The sequence below is a fragment of the Microcaecilia unicolor genome, chromosome 2 (genome assembly GCF_901765095.1).
Source record: "Microcaecilia unicolor chromosome 2, aMicUni1.1, whole genome shotgun sequence".
NCBI lineage: Eukaryota > Metazoa > Chordata > Amphibia > Gymnophiona > Siphonopidae > Microcaecilia > Microcaecilia unicolor.
This window is the reverse complement of record NC_044032.1, coordinates 317774518-317787785: the sequence shown is the minus strand read 5'-3', so window position 1 is coordinate 317787785 and position 13268 is coordinate 317774518. Positions and strand designations below refer to the sequence as shown.

General features: G+C 45.0%; 1 protein-coding gene across 1 annotated transcript in view; it reads left to right on the top strand.

Moving 5' to 3' along the window:
- The window catches only part of ABCA1 (ATP binding cassette subfamily A member 1), a 706841-nt gene that overhangs the window by 617403 nt on the left and 76170 nt on the right, over positions 1-13268 (top strand).

Below are 13268 nucleotides of genomic sequence, written 5' to 3'. Positions count from 1 at the left end.
AAATAAGGAATCCTTAAAAAATTGAGAACAAACAACTCATCCCTGTGCCCAAGTGACTTAATCCAATCAATTTGGTTACATAAAATTTGGTGACTCTGGTGTCTGTCTTGAAGGTGTGTTTATTAGAATTGTTTTGAATCTTCAGTGCCACAGACTTAATTCAGTCAGTTTGGTTACATAGAGGGGCATAATCGAACAGAAACGCCTATCTCCATGGGCGTTTATCTCCGAGAACGGGTCCATGAAGGGGCGGACCCAAGCGTATTTTCGAAACAATTAGACGTCCATGTTTTATTCGCCAAGTTGTGAGCTGGGCGTTTTTGCTTTTCAGCGATAATGGACAATGAAATCGCCCAGCTCAAAAACGAATAAATCCAAGGCATTTGTTCGTGGGAGGGGCCAGGAGTCGTAGTGCACTGGTCCCCCTAACATGCCAGGACACCAACCAGGCACCCTAGGGGGCACTTTTACAAAAACAGAACAAAAGGTCAAAGAGCTCCCAGGTGCATAGCACCCTTCCCTTGTGTGTAGAGCCCCCCAAATCCCCCTCAAAACCCACTGCCCACAAGTCTACACCATTACTATAGCCCTAAGGAGTGAAGGGGGGCACCTACATGTGGGTACAGTGGGTTCGGGGGGGGGGTTGGACGACTAAGCATTAAGCAGCACAATTGTAACAGGTAGGGGGGGGATGGGCCTGGGTCCACCTGCCTGAAGTCCACTGCACCCCCTAACAACTGCTCCAGGGACCTGCATACTGCTGCCAGGGAGGTGGGTATGACATTTGAGGGTCAAAATAAAAGTTGTGAAACATCATTTTTGTGGTGGGAGGGGGGTTTATGACCACTGGGGGAGTCAGGGGAGGTCATCCCCGATTCCCTCCAGTGGTCATCTGGTCATTTAGGGCACTTTTTGGGGCCTTATTCGTGAAAAAACAGGGTCCAGGAAAAGTGCCCTAAATTCTAGCTAAAAACGCATACTTTTGTCCCATTATCTGTGAAATGCGCCCATCTCTGTTCGGCAGATAACCACGCCCCAGTTCCGCCTTCGCCACACCTCTGACACGCCCCCATCAACTTTGTCCGCATCCGCGATGGAGTGCAGTTGAAAACGTCCAAAATCGGCTTTCGATTATACCGCTTTAATCGTTTTTGTGAGATAAACGCCCATCTCCCGATTTAGGTCGGAACTTGGGCGTTTTTCTCGTTCGATTATAAGCTGGATAGTATCTGGTGACTCATAGACTGCATACCTCTGGAGGAGGGGTAATTTTTATACAGCTGTGTGGTAAAAGAAAAAACAGAACTTAAGTTTACCTTGTGAGCTCTCTGAGGTACACTGGGCATTTTCAGACTTGGTTTGATTGTAAACCGATGTTACCTGTGTCTTAATATCTTCCTGATTACCTGCTTCTATTTTTTTAAAAAGCAACTGTCTTTTCACTTGCAGAGGGTCTGACTCTGTAGTCCCACCCACCCCTAGGTAAACTCCCTTTATATAGAGCAATCAAGGTACTCCCCTTATATAGGGCAATCAAGGGATGAGTATCTTCATTACACCATAATTGGTCAATCCTCCTCCTTGTTATCCCCTATCATAGTTCACCTTTTCACACTTGTGAATCACATCAATATGACCTTCATTTAGTGCAATACATGTAGTTCTTTAATTCTAAGGCATACTGTCTGGAACCTTAGAGCTTGTCCTGTCTGTCTCCAAATATCAGCTTTGAAAGGTGAGATCAGCAAACTCAAGAAGGAATTAGCTACAACTAAAAAAGCATGCAGGATTACTCAATTCCCATCCAATTTACCACCACTACCACAGAGAATGAAACAACAGAGGAATAGATGGGCCACAGTAGGCTCTGGTAGACTAAGATCTGTGACACAGAAGCACTCACCCTCCCAACCTTTGCCCCTGTCAAATTCTTTTGCTGCATTACATCATTGTGATGCTGAAAAAAGAAATACTGTAGTGAAACCAGAGTCAATGAAAGTAGCACAACCCAAGAAACATCCCCCAAACAATGACAGATTAGTGAAAAGCAGAAAATTCTTACTGATCAGAGACTCCATTATCAAAGGCATTAACTTAGGAACACAGTTCAAGGGTTCCAACCTAGTGAAATGCCTTCCAGGATCTTCAGCTACCAGATGTTCTGAAACTGATCCGAGAAGAGAGCAAGGCTTCAAATACAAAAAACCAAGGGGACACAATATGAAGCTAGAATATGGTAGATTTAAAACAAATAGGAGAAAGTTTTTCTTTACTCAGCGTGTAGTTAGACTCTGGAACTCGTTGCCAGAGAATGTAGTGACAGCAGCTGGCCTTACGGAATTTAAAGGGGGTTTGGACAGATTCCTGAGGGAAAAGTCCATTGAACATTATTAAACATTTTTTTTTTTTGGGGGGGGGGGGGGGGTTGCCGGGTTCTTGAAGCCTGGATTGGCCGCTGTCGGAGACAGGATGCTGGGCTTGATGGACCCTTGGTCTTTTCCCAGTATGGCAGTGCTTATGTACTTATGTACTGATGTTGTAATTCTCCTGGGGATAAATGACCTGGCCAACAATAGCAAGTTTACAGCACAGAGAGCATTACAGAAGCTTGGGAAATGACTGAAATCTTTGGTTCGGACTGTGGCTTTTTCTGAAGTAATTCCCACGTGGGGGAAGGGAGAGGAAAGACTACGCAAAACAGTGGATTTCTATAAGTGTCTTGAGTCTTGGTGTAAAGAAGAAGGTTGTAGATACATAGGAGCATAGAAAAATAACAGGCTGTACTGTAATGACGGGAAAAAGGATCCTTTGGGAGAAATTCAGACAGTATGTTTCTAAACATTTAAACTAGAAGGCGGGGTGACAAAAGGAAACAAGGGAATTCAGAAAGTCACCCCCAGAATAAACATAATGGCAGAGGGAAAAGTCACCTAAATATAGAAAAACAGCTAAATTCACTAAGCACATGGAAAGCAATGAGCACAAATGCTCATAGTCTAAGTAAAAAGGTTCAAGACTTGCAAGCCCTGATGTTTGAAGAAAACATGGATATTACAGAGACGTGGTTCAATGATTCCCATGAATGGGATGTGACTATACCAGGCTGTAATCTTTTTAGGAAGGATAGAGAGGGCCGAAGAGGTGGAGGAGTGACACAATATCAGAGCGGCTGAAATGCGGGGAACCTGGGGAAAGGAAGAAGCTTTATGGATTGTCCTGGAAAGAGAAGATGAATTCTGTACAGACCTCCACAAACAGAGAAGCTAGACGAGGATCTGATAGAAGATATTCAAAAGATTGGTATGAAAGGGGAGGTGCTACTGTTGGGCGATTTCAACTTGTCTGGTGTGGATTGGAACGTCCTGTCTGCAGAATCAGAAAGAAGTAGGGAGATTGTGGATGCCTGTCAAAGTGCCTTGCTCAGACAAATAGTGACGGAACCCACGAGGGAAGGGTCGATGCTGGATCTAGTGCTCACAAATGGAGGAAGTGTTTCCAATATCCAGGTGGGTGCCCACCTATGTAATAGTGATCATCACACGATATTGTTTGATATAAGAGCAAAGACAAAGTGCAGACGCAAATAACTCAAGGTACTGGATTTCAGATGTACTGATTTTGATAAAATGGGGGAATACCTGAAGAAGGAGCTGTTGGCACGGGAAGGTGTAGGAGAAGTGGAAAATCAGTGGTCAGAGCTAAAGGCTGCTATAAATATAACTGATCTTTACGCGAGGAAAGTAAACAAAAACAAGAGTAATAGAAAGCCTATATGGTTCTCCAAACAAGTAGCTGGAAAAATAAGAGCAAAAGAGGATTTGTTCAAGAAATACAAAAGAACACAATGAGAGGATCACGAAAAAGCTTATCAGATTAAACTCAAAGAAGCAAAGAGGGAAATATGGCTAGCAAAAGCGCAAGCAGAAGAAAAAATGGCTAATGATGTAAAGAGAGGTGACAAGACCTTTTTCAGATATATTGGAGAAAGGAGAAAAGATAGGAATGGAATTGCGAGACTGAAAGATAATGAGAATGCCTATGTGGAGAGTGAAGAGGATAAAGTACTACTACTACTACTACTACTACTACTACTACTTATCATTTCTACTAGACGTACAGAGCGCTGTACACTTGAACATGAAGATGCAGTCCCTGCTCGATAGTCTAATTAGGACAGACAAACAGGACAAACAAGAGATAAGGGAATTAAAGTGAGGATAATAAAATAAGGGTTCTGAACAAGTGAATAAGGGTTAGGAGTTAAAAGCAGCATCAAAAAGGTGGGCTTTTAGCTTAGATTTGAAGACGGCCAGAGATGGAGCTTGACGTACCTGCTCAGGAAGTCTATTCCAGGCATATGGTGCAGCAAGATAAAAGGAACTGAGTCTGGAGTTAGCAGTGGAGGAGAAGGGTGCAGATAAGAGAGATTTACCCAGTGAACGGAGTTCCCGGGGAGGAATGTAGGGAGAGATGAGAGTGGAAAAGTACTGAGGAGCTGCAGAGTGAATGCACTTATAGGTCAATAAGAGGAGTTTGAACTGTATGCAGAAATGGATAGGAAGCCAGTGAAGTGACTTGAGGAGAGAGGGCTAATATGAGCATAACGACACTGGCGAGAATATTAGTCATGCAGCAGAATTTTGAACAGATTGAAGAGGAGAGAGATGGCTCAGTGGGAGACCTGTGAGAAGCAAATTGCAATAGGCTAAGCGAGAGGTGATAAGAGTGTGGATGAGGGTGCTAAACAATTATTTCTCTTCGATGTTCACAGAGGAAAATCCTGGTGAAGGACCGCAGTTGGCTGCCGAGGGAATATCTGGGAATGGAGTGAATACTGCACCATTTACGGAAGAAAGAGTTTATAAACAGCTGGAGAATCTGAAGGTGGCCAAAGCTATAGGGCTGGATGGGATACATCCCAGGATACTGAGGAAGCTCAGAGAGGTCCTGGTGGGACCTCTTAAAGATTTATTTAATAGATCTTTAGAGACAGGAGAGGCTCCGCAAGATTGGAGACAAGCGGATATGGTCCCTCTTCACAAAAATGGAGAAAGGGAAGAAGTGGGAAACTACAGACCGGTAAGTCTCACATCGGTGGTAGGAAAAACAATGGAGTCACTGCTGAAAGAAAGGATAGTTAACTTTCTAGAAGTCAATGGGTTACAGAACCCAAGGCAACATGGCTTTACCAAAAGAAAATATTGCCAAACGAATCTTGGTGACCAAAGAATTGGACTTGCGCTAGATGTAATCTATTTGGATTTCAGCAAAGACTCGTGAATAAGCTGAGAGGGCTGAACTTAGGACCAAAAGTGGTGAACTGGATAGGGTGGCGGTAAATGGAATCTGCTCGGAGGAAAGGAAGGCAAGCAGTGGAGTTCCTGAAGGGTCGGTGCTGGGACCTAGTCTGTTTAATATATTTGTGAGAGATATTGCTGAAGGGTTGGAAGGAAAGGTTTGCCTTTTTGTGGATGACATGAAGGTAGCTAATAGGGAGGGAAGGAGGGAGTAGAAACAATGAGAAGGGATCTCTAAAAGTTAGAAGAATGGTTGAGGGTCTGGAAGTTAAAATTTAATTCATTCACATTTTATACCAGTACATCCATTGCTTCAAATTCACCAAATAACATTTTTTTATATAATACTAGTAAATAAGGCCCGTTTCAGAGACAAATGAAACGGGCTCTAGCAAGGTTTTCCTATGAATGTGTTTGCTTGAGAGAGTGTGTGTGAAAATGACTGTGTTAGTGAAAGAGAGAGTGAATGTGCGAGTGTGTGTCTGTGAGACAGAGTGTGTGTGTAAGGCAGAGAGTGTGTGCGAGTGTGTATGTGAGACACAGTGACTGTGAGAGAGAGTGTGTGCAAGAGTATGTGTGCAATACACAGACTGTCTGTGAGTCCAAGAGAGTATATTTGAGCGAGTGTGTGAGACCGAGAGTGAAACATATAGGGTTAATAATATACACAGCAGACATTCTCACAGTCCAAGGTTTGAAAGCTCCATTGCTCAAGAAATCTAAATGTCTGAGCGTTTAAAGTTTGCATAAGTTTTGCAACACATTTCTTTTTCTTTTTTTTTATAAAATTTCCCAATTTCTTACAAGTATAACACTTGTTACAGAAAAACAGCATAATATAAATGTTAAAGAAATAAATGAGAAGAAAAAATTATACATACTTTCTTAGACCTCAACTGGAGGGGGGAGTTACAATTTAGTGGAGTTTTTAAAGGTAAATTATCAAGGACTTCCGGTGACGTCATGTCCGTGAGAGGTTGAAACTCGCGACCTCTCCGGCCTCCGACCTCCTCCAAAACCTGAAAAACGGAACCCCCTGAGCCGCAAACTGCATCTTCAGTGACGGAAAGACTCCCAGCGGCAGGTGAAAACATCCGCGACCTGCTCGGCGGTGAAATGGCGATGAAGACCGCGCTTAAAGATAAGCTCCGAGGCAGGGGGGAGAAGACAAGATGGCGCCGCCCGTAAGCCCGCCCGGCCCTTCAGTAACGTCAGCGTGGGTTGCCGAAATCACGGCGGAAATGTCAACAATAATGGAGGCTTTGCTGGAACGGCGATTATCCCCTATAGACTCGAAGCTGGAGAAAGTACAGGCTCAGCTGACTGACCTTTCGCGTGACTGTGCTGCATTCCAGACGCGAGTAGACGAAGTAGAAGACAGAATGGCCGAGGTAGAGGGCTCACAGACCTCCATGAAGAAGCAACTGCAGGAGATGGAAGACAAAATCGAAGACCTAGAGAACAGGTCCAGGAGGAATAATATTCATATGATCGGTCTGCCGGAAAGTGTTGGAGAACGGGGCTTGGAGGCTTTTCTGACTAGGTGGATTGCAGCTGAACTACATCTCCCAGAATCCATGGGGCCCCTGCATATAGAACGGGCGCACAGGTTGGGAGCTAAAACAACTGGTTCAAATAAACCTCGGGTGGTGATAATGCGCTTTTTGAACTACGCCCAGAAGCAAGAGGTACTGCAACAGCTCCAATCCGGCAATGCCTTAACATATGAAGGGTCAGCGATCCGCTGCTTTCAGGACTACTCTGCAGGGGTGGCAGCCAAATGCCGCAAGTTCTCAGAGGGCTGCTCACAATTGTTTCACAAAAAAATCAGATTTGCACTGCAGTACCCCGCGAAACTGCGAGTGACCTATAATGGCACCTCAAAAATCTATGAAACGGCTGAAGTGGCACAGGATTTTTTGAGGCAATTGGAGGCAACAACACCCGAGGAGCGCTGAATAGCGAGAGGATTATAATTTATTGAGTGGAGATGTGGAGTCGTGAGGCGGTGGCCTAGTACGGAAAGATGCAAGGAGCGTTTTTGCTTAATTCAATTAACAAGGCAGCTTTGGCGATCATAGAGGAGAGAAGACACTTGAGCGTGGAGAGACATCAATATTTTCTCTTTGGACTGACCCAGTTGGGGGATTAAGTTAAGTTAATACAGCAGCAGTTTTAGTTCACCAAAGAGGCGGACTACCTGGCTACAGAAAGACTGCCTTGTTTAACTGCTGCAGCTACAAAGTTAGAGTCCCTGGATGCTGGATACATTCACCCGCAGAGGACATGGATGAAGAGTGGAGTAGGTAAAGCCCTGATGAGGGGGCTATGACACTACAACTCTTGACCAGCTGACTATTTGGGGGAACTGTTTACTGTTTTTTCTGTTTTATTTGTTTACTGTTTTATAAAAAGGAGGGAGGAGCGAGGGAGGGACGTAAGGAAGTTATGGTCCCAATTAGTGGGCCCGGACATAGGGGACAGGGGGGGTTAGAGGGGGGGTAGGGGAGGTGGGAGGAGAGTGGGGAGTGCGGGTAGTGGTAAGCAGGGGATGAGATCTAAGAGGAGAAGTGGTAAGGGACGTCAACGAGGATTTGTGTGGGGCCTAGTAACACCGATTTCCCATGAAAAGAGCTTTGCGGGTAAGGAACAGGCTACAGTTGGATTGGGCTTAGGATTCAAAGCTTTTGAGGACAAGTTGGAACTAAGAGCCAGAGAGGGCAGAGGCTGGGCTGCTCTCTTGGCATACAAAAACAGTCTTACTGAGGACATCAACTATTCAATTATATATAACAAAATAGTAAGAATTATATCATGGAATGTAGGCGGGGTGAACTCGCCCATAAAAAGATCTAAGATATTACAACAGCTAAATAGGCAGAAAACGGATATTGCACTCCTACAAGAGATGCACTTAGACCAAACCGAGCACGCCAAACTCAGCACATGGTGGGTAGGGAACTGTATTGCTGCGAATGCACAAGGAAAAAAGGGAGGAGTAGCGGTGCTATTTAGAAAAGGTATAGCCTCAGCGATCAAACCACTTCTGATTGACGCTGCAGGACGATATGTCATTCTGGAAGCGGTTGTCAGGCGGCAGAGACTGCTAATCTGCAACATACATGCCCCAAATAGCTACGACCGGAGATTTTTCCAAAGCCTGCTCACACACAGCCATGGTAGTGGGGGGTGACTTTAATGCAGCCTGGGACCCCTTTCTGGACAGATCAGCCCTGGGGGCAGCTTCTTACTATAATAACAAAGGACTTCTGCAGATGGACCAGTTGTTAGACCTCATTGATGTCTGGCGGGTGTTGCACCCAGGCGAGAAAGACTATACTCACCTTTCACGGGCCCATTCGACTCAGTTGCGAATTGACTATAATTTGACATTGCGCCAAATGTTCGGGGAGGTGACCACGGCAGAAATTGGACCATATGCGGTATCTGATCATGCCTGGGTCAAAATTGAGTGGATGCCTTGGGAGTATGGCCCAACAGAAATATAGATGGCAATTCCCCCTGGAACTAAGTTCGGATCCAGTGCTTAAGGGCCGCTTGCATGCTAGCTGGGCAGAATATAACACACATAACCAAGAACACTTAGACGACCCTGTTTTGTTCTGGGAAGCGGCTAAGGCGGTTCTCAAAGGGGAAATTATAAGTCATGCACATTATGTGAGGAAAGCACGGGACAGAGAGATATTACGTCTCAGTAAACAGCTGTGTCAGGCGTGAAAGAGATATGGGGACACACGTGCGATAGGAGACAAGCAGCAAGTGCTAGAGCTTCAGACCGCTCTGAACGTATTGCTGCAGGGGAGGGCACATAAGTCCCAGGCCTACTACCTCTACATGCTTTACAAGCATGGTAATAAAACGGGCAGACTGATGTCGAAAGTAATCAGTCCTCGGGGTGGGACTCGAAACATCTTGGCACTTCGGCAAAAATTGCCACACAACAGATAAGGCAATTTGTGACACTTTCCAGACATTTTATAGGGGGCTATATGCCGCTCCAGAGGAAGAGGGCCTTCCTAGCCAGATAACATAGCACTGCCAAGACTCACAACACAGGAGCTGGACAACCTTAACCAATTAAAAACGGAAGATGGTTTGGCTATAACACGAAGCCCACGGTTAAAGGCCCCAGGACCAGATGGCCTTCGAGGGGAATTCTGTAAATTGATGGAGGGAGGCGTTATACCAGCCCTTACTAGATTTTTAAATCAACTAATAGAGAAACAGGCAATGCCCCCCGATCTGAACAGAGCCCACATAATAGTCTTGCTAAAGCCTGGGAGGGACCCTTTAGAGCCGACCTCGTACCGCCCTATCTCCCTATTGAACTATGATGCTAAGCTGCTGGTGAAAATCTTGGCCAACAGGCTGGCAAGACTATTGCCTAGACTGATACATGAAAGCCAGGTTGGCTTTGTGGGAGGTAGGGCGGTGAGCAAAAATTTGAGGAAGATCCTAACATCATTGGAACAAAGCTCACAGGGTAACACAGCGTCATTGCTTGTTAGCTTCGACGCGGAAAAAGCTTTCGACAAAGTCCACTGGGACTTCCTCTTTGCCACCTTGGAATGCTATGGTTTCTACTGGCGGTTTGTCGAAGCGATTCAAGTCCTATATGCTAATCCTAGTGCAACAATGTGGATAAATGGGCTTGAGTCGGAGAGCTTTCCTATTAGGACCTTAGACCCCCTTATAAGAGAGATTATGGAAAACCCTATGATTCAGGGAGTCAGAGTGGGACCCCACATGTTTAAGACTGCAGCATTCGCAGACGATCTCCTGGTACACCTCACGAACCCGAGAGAGTCGCTAGACACATTACTGGAGGCATTCCGTGAATACGGAGACTACGCAGGTTTTAGAATAAACTTGGACAAGTCTGAAGCTCTGGCCTCGCCAGCGGTGAACCAGAGTGACTGGGGACCTGGGTTCCCATTGAAGTGGACCAAGGACTCTTTTAAATACTTAGGCATTCGACTCACAATGAATACCTCAGATCTATATCAGCTAAGTGTCAAGCTCCTACTAGAACATACTAGGAACAAATTAGACTCTTGGATGAACCTCCCTTTGTCTCTGATGGGGCGAATACACCTAATACAAATGTTGCTGTTCTCCCGCTGGCTATATGCCTTACAAACACTGCCAATCCGCTTGACGAAGACTGATTTGAAACGAGTGACCCGCCTTTTTAGTCGATTCTGCTGGGCAGGGAAGAAACCAAAATTCAGACAGGACATGTTAGTAGGAAGCTGGAAGCAGGGAGGCATAGGCTTCCCGGACTTGTTCCTATACAACGAGGCATGCCTGATGCGACATCTGGGGGATTTCTTTCAGGACACGCAATATTACACACCCTTCTTTGCGCCTTACGATGTGCAGGCACTTTTCCATTTGCCTCGTCGCCTCATCCCGTTCAAATTAAAAAAAAGCATTTTACTTCAACCTCTTAGAGAGACGTGGCAATGGCGGATGAGGCAGATGGGAGGACATCCACACGTCACTGACCAAATACCGATTATAGGCAACCCAGTATTTAAAGCGGGGCTGGACAACCCGGTCTTTAGTGGGTGGCAAGGGCTGGGTATCACGAAATTGGAACACTTGTTAATGGAGAATGGGGAAACGCAAACATTTAACGCTCTTCAGGACAAGGTGGGGGCAGCATGGGGCAATAGGTTCGCACATGCACAGGTCACACACTACATGAAATCCCTAAACCAGGCAGCTCTGGAGGGACGAATGGGGGAAACAATTTGAGGTTTTTTTGAGGAGCTGTTGACAGAGAGGTATTCGGTATCTGGTCTGTATGCAGCCTTGGCCCGGCGTCGACCCAAGAGACAATACGAAGATCTCAAAAACAAATGGGAACAAGATATAGGGTCCTCACTAACGTCTTGGGATCTCAAAAACAAATGGGAACAAGATATAGGGTCCTCACTAACGTCTTGGGATGTGGCAGCTACACTGAAAGGCATTCGTTTGCTAGTACAGGATGAAAGGCTGAGAGAATGCGGATATAGAGTAGTCCTCTGAGGCTACGTGTCTAAAGCACAGCTGGCTCATGTGCAGGGACCAGACGGTTCAGCTTGCTCCAAATGCGGAAGGGGTCCCAGCTCACTGTATCATGCCTTATGGCAATGTCCCAAGGTGCGCGCATTTTGGCAGCGGGTAAAAGGTTTTTTAAGCCGATTGGGGAATAAGATTCAAGGGACGGACAGGCAGTTTTTGCTGGATCAGCCAGGAGCCTTTGCCCCGCTACGTGCCCCCGCTACAAAACTATGCAGGAAACTGAGTTTGGTTGCTCGGAAGTGCATTATGCAATACTGGACATCTCCAGAGGAGCCGGCCTACTGGCACTGGCGAAACCAAGTACACCTATTGGCCTCTTGGGAAGCAAGAGATTCCAAGCGATCACCCAAACGCAGAGCACAATTTCTCCAGATCTGGATGCCATATCTGCAAGCCCTTAGCCCAAGGGGGCGTAGCTTGCTCCTCAATGCCTGATAAAGTTGAAGCGAAGTGGTGGGGAATGGAGGAGGCCTGGAATTAGAGAGTGAGACAGATCCGTTAGCTGCTTGCCGGGGGGGGGGGGAGGTAGAAGGGGGGGCAGGAGAGGGAGTAGCAGAGGAGAGATGCGGGAGGGGACTGGACGTCTTGAGGGTTGGATGCTATGGTGGAGGTAAGGCTCTGGTAATAAGTCACCGCTGCAGGGACCAAGAACAAGATTCAATATCCCTCGGCTAATGAGAAGTCCCATCTCGATGGAGACTGGATATTGAGTAGATGGAAGATCTTTAGGCACACAGAGGGTCATGAATAGTTGCATATCACAGCCTAACCAGTACATCAACACGATGCTCCCATACCTGCGAAACATACTGGGGACGGGGTGAAGATTGGGAGGGGGGAAGAGTGGAGGGGAAAACAAAAATAAAAGTTTGACCCTGGTTAAATTTTAGGACATTTATGTATAGTACATTAGAAACGTTCTGTAATACTGTTTATACTATTGTGCTGTACCATATTGAGGTGTCAATAAAATAGTTGAAACATAAAGGTAAATTAATAAAAAAATAAGCATAATGCGGTTTATGTGTGCAATTCGTCAATCCTCATTTATCCAATTCTACATTAAGTTGTTTCATATCCAGAAAGCATTTCAGCTGTTCTGAGTCATAAAATACATACTTTATCCCACTAAACCTGACTAGGCATTTGCAAGGATATACTAACGAAAACGAGCCACCTAACTTAAGAACATCCTGTTTCAATGCCAAAAATAATTTTCTACGTTCCTGAGTTACTTTAGTAACATCCGGGAATATCCATAATTTTGTTCCATAAAAAGGAACTTTCGAAAATTTAAAGTATAGTTTTAATATTGCATTGAGATCCTGTTCAAACACCAGGGAGACCAAAAGGGTGGCTCTTTCCGGAACTATTTCAATAGATTGTTCCAAAATTTCCGACAGATTGTTAAAGTCTATACCATCCGCACTAACACCTTCTTTCTTTCCTTCTTTTCCACCTGGCCTTATTGGAAGATAATACATTTTATTTATTGGAGGAATAAGTTCTTGAGGCATTTTCAAATTTTCTTGCAAATATTTTTTGAACAAGTCAATAGGTGTCTTGCCAGGGATTTTAGGAAAATTCACGAAGGTTTAACCTTCTATTAAAGTTATCAATCTGTTCAATTTTTCTAAGCATTGCCAGATTATCTTTTATCACCGTCACTTTAAATTCTTGCATTTGATCCATATCTTTTTTCACATATTTTACTTCTATTGTCAAGTCTTCTTTAAGCATTTCTAAATTTTTTGCCATGTCCCCAAACTTCACAGATAAAGTATTTACCTTTTCTGAAGCGTTTTGGAGAGTTGAATCCATTTTACTCAGTTTTAGCCAGATCCTCTCTAGAGCTGTTCCGGGTCCTTTAGTCGCAAG